Source organism: Heptranchias perlo, chromosome 16 (genome assembly GCF_035084215.1).
Source record: "Heptranchias perlo isolate sHepPer1 chromosome 16, sHepPer1.hap1, whole genome shotgun sequence".
Taxonomy (NCBI): Eukaryota; Metazoa; Chordata; class Chondrichthyes; order Hexanchiformes; family Hexanchidae; genus Heptranchias; species Heptranchias perlo.
In genome coordinates, this window is record NC_090340.1 from 61,166,944 (window position 1) to 61,184,387 (window position 17,444).

Below are 17,444 nucleotides of genomic sequence, written 5' to 3' on the forward strand. Positions count from 1 at the left end.
AAATACAATTGCTTCTGCAATCCTTATTTTATGTGTTTTCTATTTGTAGCTTTTTGTGTGTGAATGAAGGATTTTAATAATCAGGAGTTGAGCACTCTTCAGTTTGGGTACCCAGTGTCAGCATCAAACACTCCCGGAGCTTAGATACAGAGTGAAGCACCCTCTATACTATCAGCATCAACACTCCCAGGGCAGGTACAGCACGGGTTAGATACAGAGTAAAGCTCCCTCTACACTGTCCCATCAAACACTCCCAGGGCAGGTACAGCACGGGTTAGATACAGAGTAAAGCTCCCTCTACACTGTCCCATCAAACCAGGGCAGGTACAGCACGGGTTAGATACAGAGTAAAGCTCCCTCTATACTATCAGCATCAACACTCCCAGGGCAGGTACAGCACGGGTTAGATACAGAGTAAAGCTCCCTCTACACTGTCCTATCAAACACTCCCAGGGCAGGTACAGCACGGGTTAGATACAGAGTAAAGCTCCCTCTACACTGTCCCATCAAACACTCCCAGGGCAGGTACAGCACGGGTTAGATACAGAGTAAAGCTCCCTCTACACTGTCCCATCAAACACTCCCAGGGCAGGTACAGCAGGGTTAGATACAGAGTAAAGGTCCCTCTATACTGTCCCATCAAACACTCCCAGGGCAGGTACAGCACGAGTTAGATACAGAGTAAAGCTCCCTCTACACTGTCCCATTAAACACTCCCAGGGCAGGTACAGCAGGGTTAGATACAGAGTAAAGCTCCTTCTACACTGTCCCATCAAACACTCCCAGGGCAGGTACAGCACGGGTTAGATACAGAGTAAAGCTCCCTCTACACTGTCCCTTTAAGCACTCACAGATCAGATACAGCACGATGTTGATGATGCTGATTGAGGAAGGAATGTCAAGGATTGAACTGTTAGAAAATAAATATCAGACAATGGTGCCATTGTATTACTGCTAAATATCGTTCACATCGTTCACCTGACGAAGGGGGAAGCCTCCGAAAGCTTGTGAATTTAAAATAAAATTGCTGGACTATAACTTGGTGTTGTAAAATTGTTTACAATTGCTAAATATCTGTTCAACTATCACACAGCAAGTGTAGACAGGATGTGTAAATGTGTTATAAAGACACAGGTTACAGATGGTTCATGGGATGGAGTGGGGTCCTTACTCCAATTGGATGTTGCTGTAATGATATTTATTAACCTCGACTCTCAAATCACACCCCCACCTCCAGTCACAGATTGCTCATGAATCTTTGTACCTCTCACACAAAGCCAGTGGTATATGTTCTATGTTTAGACACCCAAAAAAACGTTAAGACGGAACATTAAGTGAAATATTATTGATTTATTTTAATGGTTCAAAAGAAGCTGCCCACTTAATCGAAGTTAGATCATGACCATTAATTGCTTTGTGCTGGAAATCACTGTTTATCCAATCTTTGTCTGAGCTTTTTCATCTGAGAGTGTCTAATGCTGTATTCACTGTGCCTTTTGCAGGCATCTTCCCTAAGGGACTGAATTTTATATATATATGCAAATACTGGTGTCTCCAACACTAATAGGTGATGTACTATTCACAGGATATTAATAAAAAACAAGTGAAAATTCAATTTGCTCCCAAACTCAATGGATGTGAAATATGTGGATAAATGTTCAGACAATCTCCAAGGACTAAACTTGGAAAAGATTGAAATTTCTGGTTTTAATTCATCATATTTCTTTTATTTTTAAGACAAGAGATTATTTCTGCGATTTCCTCTGAGCTAGGAGAGCAGGAGTCAGAAGTAGGCTGAGGGCATTGGGGAGGGAGGTCGACGGTGAAGAGGTTTAAGTGAGTAAGACCTTGGACCCGATCAAGGGTAGAGGGGAGGTCCAGGGGTCATTGTTGGAACGGAATCCAATGAGGCCTTCCAGGTGACAAGCTTGCTAAGCGTGGAACTGAGCTGTGCGGACCATGATTGTCCTGGTTTCGATCTCAGTTAACTGATCTCAGGCAGGGTCAGGAGAGGGGTGTGACTTGAGGGGGAGGGGGAGGGGGAGGGGCCCCCTGCAAAGCCTTGGTTTTGGGTCCCTACAGAGTCATAAGAACATAAGAAATAGGTGCAGGAGTGGACCATTTGGCATCTCAAGCCTGTTCTGCCATTCAACAAGATCATGGCTGATCTTCAACCTCAACTCCACTTTCCCGCCCGATCCCCATATCCCTTGATTCCCTTACAATCCAAAAATCTATTGATCTCCGCCTTGAAAATACTCAACAACTGAGCATCCGCAGGCCTCTGGGGTAGAGAATTCCAAAGATTCACAACCCTCCGAGTGAAGAAATTTCCCCTCATCTTACTCCTAAATGGCCCATCCCTTATCCTGAGACTATGTCCTCTAATTCAAGACTCTCCAACCAGGGGAAACAGCCTCTCAGCATCTACCCTGTCAAGCCCTCTCAGAATCTTATATGTTTCAATGAGATCACCTCTCATTCTTCTAAACTCCAGAGAGTGTAGGCGGCCTCATAGGACAACCCTCTCATCCCAGGAATCAATCTAGTGAACCTTTGTTGCACTGTCTCTAAGGCAAGTATATCTTTGGTAAGGAGACCAAAACTGTGCACAGTATTCCAGGAAAGATGTGTCAAGTCATGGCATTCAGTTTAAGGAAAGATAGAAAGAACCTGCATTTATACAGCACCTTTCAGGAGCTCAGGACGTCCCAAAGCACTTTACAGCCAATGAAGTACTTTTTGAAGTGTAGTCACTGTTGTAATATAGGGAAACATGGCAGTCAATTTGCGCACAGCAAGATCCCACAAACAGCAATGAGATAAATGACCAGATAAACAACTTTAGTGATGTTGGTTGATGGAAAAATATTGGCTCAGGACACCGGGGAGAACTCCTCCGCTCTTCTTCGAAATAGCGGCCGTGGGAACTTTAACGTCCACCTGAGGGGGCAGACAGACGGGGCCTCGGTTCAATGTCTCATCCGAAAGACGGCACCTCCGACAGTGCAGCACTCCCTCAGTACTGGCACCGTAGCGCCAGCCTAGATTTTGTGCTGGGGCCTTGAACTTGCGACCTTCTGATAGCGTAGGTGTCTCTTCACTGGACTGGTTCGGGGCCCCAGTGTGATTGCTCAGTTCTGACACTGTCCCTGGCCAGGGTAGCAGTTCAGTTGCTGCGATTCGCCACTACGGCCCTGAGAGGAATAAAATCAGCCAGAGGTTCCAGCGCTCGATCGTTATTAATTGACTCTCACTCAACAATTACATGTGGCTCAGTGGGTAGCACTCTTGCTTCTGAGTCAGACGGTTGTGGGCTCAAGCCCCACTCCAGAGACTTGAGCAAAAAAAAATCTATGCTGACACTCCCGGTGCCAGTGCTGAGGGAGTGCTGCACTGTCAGTGGTGCCCTCTTTCAGATGAGACATTAAACCAGGGCTCCATCTGCCCTCTCGGATGGATGTAAAAGAACCTATGGCACTATTTCGCAGGGGAGTTCTCCCAGTGTCCTGGCCAATATTTATCCCTCAACCAACATCACTAAAACAGATTATCTCATCATTATCACATTGCTGGTTGTGGGCAATTTAGTTGACACGTTTCCTACATTACAGCAGTGACTCCACTTTAAAAGTACTTAATTGGCTGTTAAAGCACTTTGGGACATCCTGAGGTCGTGAAAGGCGCTATATAAATGCAAGTTCTTTCTTGCTTCCTTAAAAACAAGATCGGGCTTGACCGCAAAGCCTGTCATTGTTGAATATCCTGCCAACTCAAACGTCTGGTCTCACACATGAAGGACAGCCACTTGGGCCAGAGTTAGATTGGCACATCTGGAACAATATCCCAGCAACGTATGGAGACTTCAGCGGTGGAGAAAACTGGGAAAGGTCAACAGTTTCAAAACAAACGATTGGACCGAGCTCCACAAACAAAGAAACTCGTTCTTAACAGCCCGTGAAGTTGCAGAGCAGGAATCAAGAGACTGACAGGGGAGCTGGGGCGCTGGAGAGAGCTGGAATAATAAAACCTCGAAGAGGGTCAAGGAAGGAATGAAGGGCCATTGTTATCTTAGGAATGGAATAAAATGAAAGGGGGTTTCAATGTAAACACACCCAGCAGTTAATCAGTCATCCTGAATGGAGTATATAGACAAACGTGTGTTTTGATTTATAAACAGACTAAACATTTATGCGAGATGGTGCGTGATTGTGGATTTTTTTTTTTGTGCGATAAATTATTTTCAATACACTCAGTGGTTTACAGGAAATTCCTACAAAACGTTAAATTAAACAGCTTTCTATTGGCAGTTGATTGATTTGAATACGTTTTGATCTCGGAACTCTCTCAGTCTGGGTTCTCTCTGGCTAATCGTTGGGATCAGTGATAGGACACTCCACTCAGAACACTTTTAGTACGTCTGAGCGACGGCTTTCATTTCACCCTATTTCCCCCAAACCCCCCCTGAAAGGTGTTGACCTCTGAGCGCATTAGCACAAGGTTTGATTTAACTGTTGTCCCTGGTGACGCGGTTTCAATCACAACTTTCCCTTATTTGTAATATCTCCCTCTCACCGCCTCCACTTTCTTCCTTCGTCCCGTGAAAATTCTGGACCGTGGTCTCTCCAGTTCTGTTACCCTCCGTTATGAAAGGATGAGACGGGGGCAGATGGAAGCAACAACAACAACAACAATTTGCATTTACATAACGCCTTTAACATGGTAAAAACGTCCCAAGGCGCTTCACAGGAGCGTTATCAAAATTTAACACCGAGCCACATAAGGAGATATTAGGATAGGTAACCAGAAGCTTGGTCAAAGAGGTAGGTTTTAAGGAGCGTCTTAAAGGAGGAGAGAGAGGCGGAGAGGTTTAGGGAGGGAAATCCAGAGCTTAGGGCTGAGGCAGCTGAAGGCACGGCCGCCAATGGCGGGGCGAAGGAAATCGGGGATGCGCAAGGGGCCAGAATTGGAGGAGCGCAGAGATCTCGGAGTTTCGAATCAGACTGTTTCCAGTAGTTGAGGGGTCAAGAGCGTGGGGTAAGATTAAACGTAAGAGACTTAGAACTGTGGGCAGGAGAAACTGCTTCATACAGAAGCCTCGATGGTGACTCGGGGCAGGAATCGGGGGGCCAAACCGTCCGGCCCCCAGAGTGTGAGGCCCGGGAAATTTTAACGCGAATTCGCTATTGAAATTAGGACCCTGCTCCTCTGAGGTGGGTGGCCTTCCCCTGCCTGAATCTAGGCGTGTTAAAATGGTTGGGGGGGTGGAATGCAGCTCAAACACCCCCGTCAACTTAACCCCCCCCCGCCGCCCCCCCGCATCCGTCCGTCTGCACCGTTCCCACGAGATAGGGCGGGGGGAGGCAGGTTAAAACTCCCCTGAGGGAATTGTTTAGCTCCGTACTAGTGGTTGAGAAAGAAAACTACAGTTTGTCAATATTCAAGATGAGATTGGATAGGTGGATGAGGGAAAATGGGATGAAGGGATACGGGAAACAAGGGGGGCAAATATGATTGGAACTATTTGCTCGAGTGGGGGCTAAATGTTGACAGGGACTGGTTGGGCCGAATAGCCTACTTCCGTGTTGTAAGCTCTATGTCTTTAAATACAATACCCCACCCAAGTAGCCACAATGAATAAAAAATGATGGGTGCGTCTAGTCAGAAAATCCACCCATATGTATGGGAACAAACAACATAGGAGCAGGAGTAGTCCATTCAGCCCCTCGAGCCTGTTCCGACATTCATGGCTGATCTCCACCTCAACTCCATTTACCCACCTTCGCTCCATATCCCTTAACACCTAACAAAAATCTATCTACCTCAGTCTTGAAAGCTCCAGTTGTCCCCCATTATCCAACATCCTTTTGGGGGAGAGAGTTCCGGATTTCCACTGCCCCTTTATGTGAAGAAGTGCTTCCTGACATCACCTCTTGAACAGCCTAGATCCAATTTTAAGTTTATGCCCCCTTTGTTCTAGATTCCCGCACCAAAAGAAAGAGTCTCCCTCTATCTACCCTATTGAATCCCTTTATAGAGTCATAGAGTCATAGAGTCATAGAGAGTCATAGAGTTATACAGCACGGATAGAGGCCCTTCGGCCCATCGTGTCCGCGCCGGCCATCAGCCCTGTCTACTCTAATCCCATATTCCAGCATTTGGTCCGTAGCCTTGTATGCTATGGCATTTCAAGTGCTCATCCAAATGCTTCTTGAATGTTGTGAGGGTTCCTGCCTCCACAACCCTTTCAGGCAGTGAGTTCCAGACTCCAACCACCCTCTGGGTGAAAAAGTTCTTTCTCAAATCCCCTCTAAACCTCCCGCCTTTTACCTTGAATCTATGTCCCCTTGTTATAGAACCCCCAACGAAGGGAAAAAGCTCCTTAGTATCCATTATCATTTTATCACTGCACTATTTCGAAAAAGAGCGGGGGAGTTCTCCCCGGTGTCCTGGGCCAATATTTATCCCTCAACCAACATCACTAAAAACAGATTATCTGGTCGTTATCACGTTGCTGTTTGTGGGATCTTACTGTGCAGCGTGTTTCCTACATCACAACAGTGACGACACTTCAAAAGTACTTCACTGGCTGTAAAGCCCTTTGGGACATCCTGAGGTTGTGAAAGGTGTATAGAAATAGTGTATAGAATCTCTACGGCTCAGTAAAGCATTAATAACCGAATATTTTTAAGACGTTTCCAAGGATGGAGATTTGGAAAACTCTCTGCTATTCCCAGGTCAGACCCAAGATGATTTTACCAGATTCCAAAAATGTTATTAGTGAGAGTTTAGGTATAGATTTGAAGTTGCAGGCCACACATAAGGAATGAGTCTTTCCAACACATTCCTGAGTGGAATTGCCAAACCCTCATCCCTTGATAGATGGAGGTGCTGGGATAGATGGACAACTTTCAACCAGCTCAGACCTTTTAACATCGGGGAAAAGGATCTGTTTTATTTGGACTATAATGAAGGGAATAGATTGTGTTCAAGTTTGACAGTTTGTTCCAATCAAATAGGTCAGGGAGGACCAGGGGTCACAATTTCAAATTGCGTAAGGTCAGATCGAGGTCAGATGTCAGGAGGTGGTTCTTTTCCCAGAGAATAGTCAACCTCTGGAACAGGCTGCCGGCTCGTACGGTGGACGCAGATTCGTTGAATTCCTTCAAGCGAGAGCTGGACCTGTTTCTGGCTGGGGCCGAGATCACTTTGTACAAGAGGTAGGTACCGAATAACATTAATCATGGCCGGAGTGATCTCCTGGACCAGTATCGATCGGCTAGGGGTGTCGGAGAGGAATTTCCCAGATTTTTTTACCCCCAAATTGGCCTGGGTTTGTATCTGGTTTCTCCCCTCCCCACGAAATCGCATGGCTTGTGGGTGGGGCAGGGAGTGCGGATATTGTGATGCACAAGGCAGCGCAGTTGTGAGAGACAGGCTGGGTAGACCAGAGGGTTTTTTCCTGTCTGTTATTGTTCGTATGTTGGTGTTCAAACCCAGCACCTGGAGGTGGAAGGACCTCACAATACCCACTACACACTCCACGTTACAACACTCAAGTCTGTCCAACAAGCAGCCACTGATTCCACATGCAGCACGCAGCTTTGAGTACAACAGCACAGTCAGAAAGATGACAAGCAAAAATTACAAGGAAAATAGGTGAAATAAGTGACCAAAGTCGACCACTCAAGCAGACAGCTCTATTACATTTTCTGGAGAAATGGGCTGAAATTGCAATGTGTATGTGCTAACATAAATAAATGATTCACGCCTTGATTTAAATGGTGGACACGGGAATTTCATGCACTTTAAAATGATCAATATCGCATCGTGCGACTTCGACCCAAAAGAGGGACTTGATGAATATGGGAAGAAGCTGCTATCTCTGTAACCTCCTCCAGCCCTATAGCCCTCCGAGGACTCTGCGTTCCTGCAATTCTGGCCTCTAGTGCATCTTTGGCCTCACCATTGGCGGCCGTGCCTTCAGCTGCCTAGGCCCTAAGCTCTGGAATTCCCTCTCTAAACCTCTCCGCCTCTCTACCTCTCTCATCTTCCTTTAAGACGCTCCTTAAAACCTACCTCTTTGACCAAGCTTTTGGTCACCTGTCCTAATATCTCCCTTATGTGGCTCGGTGAAAGTAGATTGCTCACTGCTATAGGGTCGTGGGCCGAAGGCTCTCCCTGTTGTCCTCCTGAGCTTGATAGGCCAGGAAGGGCCCAAATCAGATCCCCAATCTGTGCTGAGTTCAATTACTTCAACCAGGACAGGAATGGGGATGTTAAGATTATTGTCCCCTCAGGTAAGGAAGGGCAAATAAAATCAGCTAGGATTCCCACTGTGTAATGCACATTGGATGGGAAAATAGGATTCCACTGCGATGCTATCTCCAGTCAAATAGCCCACCATTGTAGATCAAGACTGGGCCAGACAAGCAAGGAATGAAAGGAACAGTATAAACTGGATGAAGGCAGGTTCAGTCCTTCTTAAAGGTGGAGTGGAAAGGTGAGGTGCTGTTCCTCGAGCTTACGTTGAGCCTCATTGGGAGAGTGTAAGAGTCCACCTTACTCCAATCATGGAGTCAACGCCTTCAGGGGAGGAAAATTGGGCGTCCATGTCTTACGGTTGGGATAGTCTGATAGCATTGAGTGCTGCGTCGGTCCAGAAATTGGATCGCGCCTGAATCGGAGACGTGATCCCGGTGCACCCACCTAACGAAGACCACGGCAAATTGGTATTTATATATTCCCGGTGAGCTGCGGGCACCGGTCGTGGTCCCAGAGGCAGCTCCGCCGGTCCAGGGAGTCACCAAGATTGACCGGCTCAGACACCGGCTGGGGTCGTACGGCTGGGGTCGTAAGGAGAGTCCCGGGGCGAGGGGTGGGGTTTGAGCGATCAGTGACCGGCAGCGGCCCGCGAATTTAATGTGGGGCCAAGAGGAGCTCCTCAATAAGATAAGTACAGGAATTAAATCTTACCTTTCCGGTAGGCAGCGTCCAGCGGTCCCTTTAAGGGCCGTTGATTTGGTTGCCAAGCGCCTGAGAATACTGACGGCAGCGCGCACGCCACATGCTACGGTTAGTCACAAGCGAATCTCGCAAGGGGTGCCTCAAACAAGGTGCCAGACCCCCCTATTTGCTTATGCAAAGGGCCTTAACATCTGTTTCAGGCGCACGCTCTGGACCCCTACGCCAGGAGCCTTTACCAATATGACGGGCAGCGCACTTCAGCCGCAGAATGAGCGCTAACACACCGTCCGCCATGTTGGACCCTTGTGCGCCAGTTTTACGCCTGTTAAACGGGCGCGGCGGAATCCAATTTCATTGAATCATACAACACAGGACGCCATTCGGCCCATCGTGCCAGTGCTAGCCCCACTCCCCTTCGCTCTTTCCTCACAGCCCTGCAATTTTTTCCTTTTCAAGTTTTTATGCGATTCCCTTTTGAAAGTTACTATTGAATCTGCTTCCACCGCCCTTTCAGGCAGCGCATTCCAGATCGTAACAACTCGCTGCGTAAAAAAAATTCTCCACATCTCCCTCCTCTGGTTCTTTTGCCAATTACCTTAAATCTGTGTCCTCTGGTGACCGACCCTCCTGCCATTTCTTGGCCATTTTCCGGGTTTGGGTTTGTAGCTACTGTACACTGTAGTTAAATCCCAGTAAGTGTTACTGGCCACACTGCGGTTTGGGAAATGGGTTGCAGCTGAATCTGAATTTCTACACAAGGCAGTTTAAACAAGACAGCCGATTCACAACAGTGACATCTCAACCACTCTGTCAGCGATGGAATAATATTAAGAACTCTTTCCAACTGCAGACTGCACAAGAAGCCAGTAATGTGCCAAAAAAAATAAAATCTGCCTCTCCATAAAAAAAAGGAACTGGTGTCTTTAAGGGGGGAAACCAGGAGGGAGCAGAGTGACCACACTCAGGATGTGGAGCACTTGGGGAAAATTATTAATTGGAGAAAATGCTTTACACTGGGTGGCATTAAACATGTTTCTCTTAGCCTAGGGTCTTGGGGTCCAACACTTTAATGTTTTTTTAATTCACTCTCAGGATGTGGGTGTCACTGGCAAGGCTGGCATTTATTGCCCATCCGTGGTTGTCCCTTGAAAGGTTTTTTTCTTATTCGTTCATGGGATGTGGGCGTCGCTGGCGAGGCCGGCATTTATTGCCCATCCCTAATTGCCCTTGAGAAGGTGGTGGTGAGCCGCCTTCTTGAACCGCTGCAGTCCGTGTGGTGAAGGTTCTCCCACAGTGCTGTTAGGCAGGGAGTTCCAGGATCTTGACCCAGCGATGATGAAGGAACGCTGTAGTGGTTTGCATAGAATTATATAGATTCTATGTAAACCATAGAATGTACAGCACAGAAACAGGCCATTCGGTGGTTATGCTCCACACGAGCCTCCTCCCACCCTTCATCTAACCCTATTAACATGTCCTTCAACTCCTTTCTCCCTCATGTGTTTATCCAGCTTTCCCTTAAATGCATCTATGCTAGTCGCCTCAACTACTCCTCGTGGTGGCAAGTTCCACATTCTCACCACTAAATACAACTGAGTGTCTCGCTGGGCCACTTCAAAGGGCAGTTAAAGAATCATCCACATTGGTGTGGGGACTGGAGTCACATTATAGGCCCAGACCGGGTAAGGACGGCAGGTTTCCATCCCTAAAGGACATTATACACACATGTGGATTTTCCAGTGGATAACAATCGGGAGCAGAAACTCTGGCTGATTTTTTTCCCCATCGCCAATGCTCAGCACGTATAGTGCTGCCTGACTCAGGCACAACAGACGAAAACCAACTCTCGAGATGACGCTCTGTTTTTCCAGTTGCAGTAGCTTCAATCTCACTTAACGTTGTAGCACCGGCGCCAAGCTCTGCTGTTGGTATGTAACATCGCGTTCGTTCTTAAGGCAAGGCAACGGTCTATCGAGAGGTGGTGGCTAATGGTCCCAGCAGAGGAAATCCCAAGAGAATAAGGTGAGAAGGAAGGCCCTTAACCCTTACAGTGGTGATGTGCAGCTGACAGTAGGTTCTCAGTACTCCCTCCTTCAATCAGTACCCCAAACCTGGCTTCTTAATAGAACTAGAGGACACAGCCAGCACTCGAAGGAGGGTAAATTCAGAATTAATCTGGGTGGAAACATTATTTCAGTGAGCAAGTGGTCAATCTATGGAGCAGGCTCCCTAGGGAGATGGTCGAAGCAGTTGGTATTGATTCATCGCAATGCAAATTAGTTAGATTTCTTTCAGAAAGTAACATTATGCGATAGAGTATATGAGTAATACTGTAAATAAATGTCTATCAGATGAGATGTTAAAGCGAGGTCCCATCTGCCCTCTCAGATGGATGTAAGAGACCCCATTACCCTATTTTGAAGAAGAGCAGAAGAATTCTCCCCGGTGTCCTGGACGATATTTATCCCTCAACCAACATCATTAAACCAGATTATCTGGTCATTATCACATTGCTGTTTGTGGGATCTTGCTGTGCACAAATTGTCCGCCGCGTTTCCTACATTACAACAGTGACCACACTTCAAACAGTACTTCATTGGCTGTAAAGTACTTTAGGACGACCTTAGGTCATGAAAGGCGCTACATAAATGCAAGTTCTTTCTTTCTTTAATATATATCTAGTTTGCATTCTACCATCCAAGCAGTCATATGATACGAGGATAATGGAGTTGTTGACTAATCATTGCAATCGCTCTCTCAATGAGTCTACAGCAGACCCAGACACGAGGCGAGGAAAACCCCCAGTGGTGGAGAGCTTTGGGAACCATGGGTCCAAAGTGACCTGTTCCTCCCAAGCACTGCCACACTTGCCGTGTCTTGAACTATTCATATATTTATGAATGGAGTTTCTTGGATGAGTACTGAGCGGGGCCAGAATTGGGTTCAGTTGCGATCCATTCCACAGTAGAATAGCCTGCCAGCACTGAATTGAATAAGATCATGGATGAAGAATAGCTACTTGGGTAAGGCGGCAGAAAGTGGCTGCTGTCTGTGGAGGCTCAGAAGGAAAAGAGGAATTAAAAGAGAGGAAAGGTTGAGCAGACTGGGGATCTTTTCTCTAGAGAAGAGAAGGCTGAGGGGTGACTTGTTGGAAGTCTATAAGATTATGAAAGGGTTTCGATAGGATAGAAGTTGTGAAGATGTTTCCACTTGTGAACGAGACTAAAACTAGGGGCCATAAATATAAGATAGTCACTAATAAATCCAATGGGGAATTCAGGAGGAACTTTTTTACCCAGAGAGTGGTGAAAATGTGGAACTCGCTACCACAAGGAGTGGTTGAGGCGAATGGAATAGAATGCATTTAAGGGGAAGCTCGGTAAACGCATGAGGGGAGAAAAGAATAGAAGGATATGCTGATAAGGTGAGATGAAGAGGGGAGGAAGGAGGCTTGTGTGGAGTATAAACACCGGCATAGACCAGTTGGGCCGAATGGCCTGTTTCTGTGCTGTAAATTCTATGTAATTCTATGTAAAATAAAACCTTGCCCAACACATTTGGATGAACATGATTAGGCCTCTTTATGGAAAGGAGTCTGTGAGATTTAGCAGCCATGAGAGACCATGATAATGGAGATATGCTTGAGGTCTAGATGCCCAGAGGCTAATGTAGCTCTCTTAACCGTCTCTGTATATACTTTCAGAGAGAAAAAAAGGCTTGAGTGACAGATCTGGTTTGACCAGCTAGACCCACTGGCTAGTGCGTAACATGAATAGACTGGAGTTGGCAGGAGCTTGGAGAACTCACTGAGGCATCTGATCCATCTGTCAATCTCAGACGTAGTATCGACCAACATCAATCCACTGAGGGAGAAAGGAGAAGAAGAGAGACGGAGAAATTTAAAAAAAACTCTTAATGGAATTCGCTTTGTGGCTTGTGGGATCAGATTGTACCTGATGATGTTTAAATTAATACACACTCCCGCCGTGAATCTTTTATTAGATGAATAGGGAGCTGAACAATAGAGCAGGCTGAGACCTCTATCTGATCATCTACTCTGTACCCTGTGTAAGTTGAAGAAACAGGACAGGGTTATAAAGGGTTGAAATGTCCGCAGTCGTGTTTTTTTTAATGTTAATGGAAGAGGGGAAAGCAATCGTCTCACAAAGGCAAAGACGTCACAGTTGAGAAACGGGGAGACAGCTATAACACAGGCGCACACACCAACAAAATATTTATCAATTTTACGTGTTATTCTTGATTAGCTGCTCAAAGCAAGAGGGCTGTCATTTTGGAGTATCTGAACACGCTTTCATTTCGTGATTTCAGATTCCTGCGACTGGCTAAGCAAGATCCCACTAAACCTGCGCCCCGCCAGCAAATTCCAAAACGGCACCAGCAAAATCGACAATTCCATCCTGGCAATCCCAACCCCAGCGAACCCAACAAATCCACACCAGAAAATTCACCAAAATACACCAGCGAACCCATCAAATCCACGCCAGAAAATTCATCAAAATACACCAGCGAACCCATCAAATCCACGCCAGAAAATTCACCAAAATACACCAGCGAACCCATCAAATCCACACCAGAAAATTCACCAAAATACACCAGCGAACCCATCAAATCCACGCCAGAAAATTCACCAAAAAACACCAGCGAACCCATCAAATCCACGCCAGAAAATTCACCAAAATACACCAGCGAACCCATCAAATCCACACCAGAAAATTCACCAAAATACACCAGCGAACCCATCAAATCCACGCCAGAAAATTCACCAAAATACACCAGCGAACCCATCAAATCCACGCCAGAAAATTCATCAAACTACACCAGCGAAACTTATATTTGAAGGAAAGGCATTTTGTTCTTCAAGTGTTGCCCGAGGCACAGCCATTAAATTCTGCCGGAAACTTCCAATCATTTAGGTTCTGCAATCAATTATTTTTGGGGTCTGGAACATTCCAGGAATAAAAAAAGTAATAATGGATTCCACATGAAAACACTGCCCAGGTACAGTGTAGCTTAAATAAAACAGGAACATGTGTGATGGTACAGAATGGTCCTGCAGGAAGTGCTGTGGAAGTGAGTTTCTGGTATTTGTTTAATAAGCGCTGGAACAGAATTTAAAGGCATCGTAAAACTTGTCAGAAGTGATCGGCAGGCAACAAACGGGAAACATCTTGTCGGCTCAGCATTAAAAGCTGTGCTCCTCTGGACAGCTCCACAATCCCAAATGTTACGCAGCCAACCATATAATAAAGAATAGTCAGCACGGATTTCAAAAGGGAAGGTCAGGCTTGACCAAACTTACTGAATTCTTTGAAGAAGTAACGGAAAGGGTAGACAAGGGTAATGCAGTAGATGTAATATATTTGGATTATCAAAAGGCCTTCGATAAGGTACCGCATAATAGACTCATGATTAAGATCAGAGCCTGTTAGAGTCAGGGGACAAGTAGCAGAATGGATAGCAAGCTGGCCACGAAACAGAAAACAGAGAGTAGGGGTTAAAGGTAGTTACTCAGACTGGCAAAAGGTGGGAAGTGGTGTTCCACAAGGATCGATGCTGGAAACACAGTTGTTCACCATTTACATAAACGATTCGGACTCAGGAATCAGAAGTATAATTTCAAAATTTGCAGATAACACCAAATTGGGGGGTATAGTTAATACCGAGGAGGACTGCGACAAAATGCAGGAAGACATTAATAAACTTGCAGAATGGGCGTGTAATTGGCAAATGAATTTCAATATAGATGAGTGTGAGATATTACATTTTGATAGGAAAAATAAGGGGGGCCACATACTGCTTGGATAATAAGAATCTAAAAAGGGTAGAGAGGGCGGAGGGATCTGGGGGTACAGATACACAAATCACTAAAAGTAGCAACACAGGTTAATAAGACCATAAAAAAGCAATGATGTGGAGATGCCGGTGATGGACTGGGGTGGACAAATGTAAGGAGTCTTACAACACCAGGTTATAGTCCAACAGCTTCATTTGAAATCACAAGCTTTCGGAGGCTTCCTCCTTCGTCAGGTGAGGAAGGAGCAAAGCTCCGAAAGCTTGTGATTTCAAATAAAGCTGTTGGACTATAACCTGGTGTTGTAAGACTCCTGACATAAAAAAGCAAATAAAGCACTGGGGTTCATTTCTAGTGGGATAGAATTGAAAAGCAGAGAAGTTATGTTTAACTTGTATAGGACATTGTTTAGACCACACTTTGAACAGTTCTGGTCTTCATATTATAAAAAGGATATAGAAGCACTGGAGAAGGTGCAAAAAGACTTGCTAGGATGATACCAGAACTGAGAGGTTATCTTATCAGGAAAGGCTGAACAGGCTGAGGCTCTTTTCTCTAGAAAAAAGAAGACTGAGGGGTGACCTGATAGAGGTCTTTAAGGTTATGAAAGGGTTTGATAGGGTAGATGTGGAGAAGATGTTTCCACTTGCGGGGGAGACCAGAACTAGAGGCCATAAATATAAGAGAGTCACTAATAAATCCAATAGGGAATTCAGGAGAAACTTCTTTACCCAGAGAGCGGTGAGAATGTGGAACTCGCTACCACATGGAGTAGTTGAGGTGATTAGCATCGATACATTTAAGGAGAAGCTGGATTGACAAATGAGAGAGAAAGGAATAGAAGGATATGCTGATAGGGCTATTTGAAGTAGGGAGGGAGGAGGCTCGTGTGGAGCATAAACACCAGCATGGACCTGTTGGACCGAATGGCCTGTTTCTGTGCTGTACGTTCTATGTAATTCTATGTAACCATCTCTGGAGGTGTCTCAACCCTCTCTGTGTTCCTTTGCTTCGTGTTGTATAGAAGGGTCAATGCATCAATTAAAATAGTGGATTGTCATATGAACATTAAGTGCTCATCTCCTGCTATCGTCAGCCCTGATGTCCAGCCTGTGTTCACTGTAAAGGATGTAAGAGAAAGCTTGCTGTCTTGGCACAGGATCATTGCCCTGCCTCTGGTCTCCAACCTCCTATTGTTACAATCTTTCTTGTCTCTCTATTGTAGTTACTACTCCAGTCATTGCTCCTGTGAGCTTTCATAGGAACATAAGGAAAAGGAGGAGGCCATTCAGCCCCTTAACCCTGTTCCGCCATTCAATTAGATCATGGCTGATCTGTATCTTAATATCCATTTACCCGCCTTTTCTCTCTTGTCCCTCTGAAGTTGCAAAACTGCCTCCTCTCTGCTTCCTCACTGCGTTAAAATCAGGACCCAATCGCACTGTCACTTACTCTTAACTCATTGAGGGGAAATTTTACCTTCCCCCATCCCTGGGCAGGAGAGGCAAGCCCCAATTCGTTGTAAATTCCAGGCGCCAAGGACACCCGCCTGAAGCCAGCGGGGTCCTTCTGTAAATATGCAGATCGGGTCCCGATGACACCGTTGAGACCCGACTGTCATTTTAATGTTGGCCTGAGTGGGGAGGGGAAGCCGGAGGCTGGTCATCGGGAGAAGAGGCCCCTCGAGGTAAGTGTATTACTTTCCTTCGCGGGGCCCGGAGGAGCAGAAGTGCCCCCACCCCCCCCAACCTTGCAGGCCCCACCAGGGAAGAGCAGGCCTTCCCTTCCCCTGCCCCGGAATCCCCCCTGCCCCAGCTCCTTCCATTGTCCCAAACCACTGACCGCCCCGTCCCTCCCCCATCCCCCGCACTTACAACGGGCTCGACCAGCGGCCTCCGAGCTGCCCAATTTCATGGCCGTTTTGGTCGGGAAGTCGATCAGCAGTTTGCTAATGAGGCTCGGTCATTAAAAATGCCGTTGTCCTTCTAGGTGGTGGAGGTCGAGGGTTTGGGAGGTGCTGTCGAAGAAGCCTTGGCGAGTTGCTGCAGTGCATCCTGTGGATGGTACACACTGCAGCCACGGTGCGCCGGTGGTGAAGGGAGTGGGTGTTGTGTGCTGATCGAGGTGAGGTAGCCCAAGGATGGGGCATCTCCAAACCCCTCCCTCCCCCATCGTGGGTCCGTACCCCCAGTAGCAGTCAGGAGACAATAGAAAACGGGGACAGACAAACAGAGTTAACATGTTGGGAGAAGAAAACGTAAAATGTGTGGAGAAGCGTGCAATGTAATTTTCCCCTCCAGCGATCACAAGTTAACAAGATATGTGTGTGACGACACTGAGCTGCTTGAGCAGTCCTCTATTATTTGTGTTTGTGTGTGTGTGTGTGTGTGTGTGTATTTTTTCCAATAATATCATAAGGTGCTCAAGACACATGGCCATTAATCCTCCCATGCTAGTTAATTTATTTCTTGAATCACTCTGAATGAGATTCTGTGTTGGAGAGACTCGAACCAGGATAATCCCCAGCCGTCTGTGAAACAGGCTGTAGGAAAGGTGCGGAGGCATTGAAATAAAAGCCTTTGTCCATTGTCTGCCCGATACTACAAGAGGAACAGTGCGAGAGCTGATTACAGCATTGCTGCAGCAGGACCCCTGGAGACAAGGA

General features: G+C 46.4%; 1 protein-coding gene across 4 annotated transcripts in view; it reads right to left on the reverse strand.

The window, feature by feature from the left end:
• Window positions 1-17,444, reverse strand: part of LOC137333811 (cadherin-11-like) — a 152,433-nt gene that overhangs the window by 74,879 nt on the left and 60,110 nt on the right. The window lies entirely within an intron of this gene.